General features: G+C 40.4%; 1 pseudogene; it reads left to right on the top strand.

Annotated features, from left to right (window-relative positions):
- The first annotated feature begins 1,443 nt into the window (after window positions 1-1,443).
- Window positions 1,444-2,612, top strand: LOC120864661 (annotated as a pseudogene).
- The last annotated feature ends 223 nt before the right edge of the window (window positions 2,613-2,835 follow it).

The following is a 2,835-nucleotide window of genomic DNA, read 5'->3' as shown; positions in this document are numbered from 1 at the left end:
CAGCTGCTCAGAAGACCCTTTCTTTACTCGGCTCCTCTTGTGGCCACCTCCAAATGCATTGGACCTAGCCCCCTGACCACTGCATTTCTGAAGGCTTCTTCTAGAAGGCGACACTGCAGCTGGATATTCAAAATGAACAGAAGGGTCTTCTAAAATGGAAAAAACAACTGAAAACTTGACTCACTGATGGGAGTGTGGATACATATGTGGGGCACAGCAGGCAGGCATTACTGGAGTAGTCTTGCTTACTATTTTTTTTAAATAAAAACTCATTTATTAAAATGAAAATATTCTGTAATGAAATTTTACATTTCTATCAGAATCACCATTATCACTTCCCACAACTTGAAAGTTTCCATGTAATGAAAACATGGAATGTTAATGTAATGAAAACAAACATTATTGATTTTTTAAAAGAATAAAACTACAAAAATATAAACACCAACATTTGGGTTGTAGGATCATGTAAGTATGCTCCATTCTGTCTCTCCCACTGACTGCAGCTTAAAATCAAACAGGATGCATGGAGTAGCTACTTTGAAAACTAAGTAATAACAGGCAGATTGGAAAGAAAATCATAATTTGAAGTACCACCTAATTGTCAGTGAGCTTACCATTTTTCCTCCACTGGTGTTCCCTGCCTAAACTCAGGGCAGCCTGAAAACTAAAAGGGACATCAACAATGACACAAAGAGCTTTGGGAGACATCTGCTGATTCTGGCTCAAGGAGCAAGTGAGCGGTCTCTTAGAGAGAGCAGGACACTACATTTAAGAATATCTTTCCTGTGCTCTTTTATACTCCAGCTCACAAGCAATTCCACAACAGCGTTTCATGGACCCTGTAAGAACCTAAAACTCTGAGGAAGGGGAGGCTTTCTCTCTCAACAGATGCGTTATTGCCCAACTGAAGGCAGGATGAACTTGGCACTTTTCTTTCTCTTTTGTCCTCCCACCGTTTAGCCCTAGGTTCAGGCATAGTCATGGGAAGTGCATAGCAGAACTGGGTAAGCTGGGTAAGCAAAGCCCTAGCTCTCTGGCTTGAAGACCAAAAAAGGGAGCTCCAGGACAATGGAAAATTCTAGAGGAGGTCAGGAAAGCTACCTCATAAAGTTTTTTAATTAACTCCTGGGCTAACCCCCAAGCTGCACAGGTTGGGATCTGACTCTAAAGAGTACATCATAGGTTTTGAACTTCCAGATGTTCAAGCTGGATTTAGAAAAGGCAGAGGAACCAGAGATCAAATTGCCAACATCCGTTGGATCATAGAAAAAGCAAGAAAGTTCCAGAAAAACATCTGCTTCGTTGACTATGCAAAAGCCTTTGACTATGTGGATCACAACAAACTGTAGAAAATTCTTAAAGAGATGGGAATATCAGGCCACTTTACCTGCCTCCTAAGAAATCTGTATGCGGGTCAAGAAGCAACAACAGTTAGAACTGGACATGGAGCCACCATCGCCGCAGGGGCCTGGTAGCTCTGCTGCTCTGGAGGACTCTTGTGTGATTAAAAAACCTCTGAAGAAGCCCTGACCAGATGGGCATGAGTTATTACCACACAGAACAAAAGAGCCTTCCCCACAACATTATGGGAGAACATGAAGAACGGGTCCTTTGAGGGACAAAGCCAAAACCTTCCAAAGAGTAAACAACTTGGAGCCAATAGGCTGTGCCTTAAAAATGATGCACCCCAAGCAAAACACAAAAAGAATAAAAAGAAAAAGGAGTATTTAAATGAAGATGCAAATGGATTAATGGAATATCCAAGACAAAACTCACAGACAGTTCACAATGGTGAGATGATAGCAACAGTCAGGAAGCAAGGGGAAAAATTGTAGTTGCCTTAAAGGATGACAGTTGCTGGGAAGGAAGACGATCAAAAAGACAAGCAGCAAAGAAAAATGCACTGGTATGTTTCCACTGTAGACAGCTGGCCATGGAATTGCAGATTGCCTTGCTGCCCTTGAGAATCAAGAAATGGGCACTGGAATACGTTACCGGTGTGGATCCACAAGGGCAAGGGTAAAGTAGACCCGGCTCTTGGTGAACTTCCTTTTGCAAAAACTTCCCATTTGTGGGGAAATGGGACATCTGTCCAGATCTTGTCCTGATAATCCTGAAGGACTCTATGCTGATGGTGGTGGCTGCAGACTATTAGGCTCTGTGGGACATTTGAAGACAGATTGTCCTAAAAGTCAGAACGCAGATCAAATGGTCGCAGTTGGTCACTGGGGCAAAAGGAACGAGTGCAGCCGATGAAGAAATTTTGGATGTGCCTAAACCACAGAAACCCGAAACAAAGATACCTAAAGTTGTTAATTTTTGATGATTAGTACTCTTGGTTGTTCAACATTCTGAACTGGGCCTACTTCACAAGTTAGAGCTGGACTGTTGCTTGGAGGCCTGTATTGTATATATCAGGTATGGCCAAACCAGTTCCTGAGTTCAGTCCATCAAAGAGCATTCTACCAGTGTTTGGAGAAAAGCACTGAAAAAAGTACAAGATGTTTAAAATGGATTTTCTAAAAGAATATATTTTTGACCAATAGAACTTAGGTATAACTAAGTGTCTGTATACCCGATTGTACATCTTTTTTTGTAATTATCTTTTTCTTAAAAACAAAAATATACATTAATATAAACTGTCCCTAAACATAGGATAACTGCTTTGCATTTGGAAATCCATTTGTGGCCCTATTATTTTCTTGGTTCAAATTATCAATTTATGTTTATGTTAGAACTTTATTTACACTTGCCACAAATGTATTATTTTTAAAATATTAAATAAAAACTCATTTTCTATTAAAATATGGACATGGAACAATGGCCTGGTTCAGA

This window comes from Oryx dammah, unplaced genomic scaffold (genome assembly GCF_014754425.2).
Source record: "Oryx dammah isolate SB20612 unplaced genomic scaffold, SCBI_Odam_1.1 HiC_scaffold_5, whole genome shotgun sequence".
NCBI classification, from domain to species: domain Eukaryota; kingdom Metazoa; phylum Chordata; class Mammalia; order Artiodactyla; family Bovidae; genus Oryx; species Oryx dammah.
The sequence above is the reverse complement of the archived record's forward strand: the minus strand, read 5'-3'. Positions and strand labels throughout refer to the sequence as shown.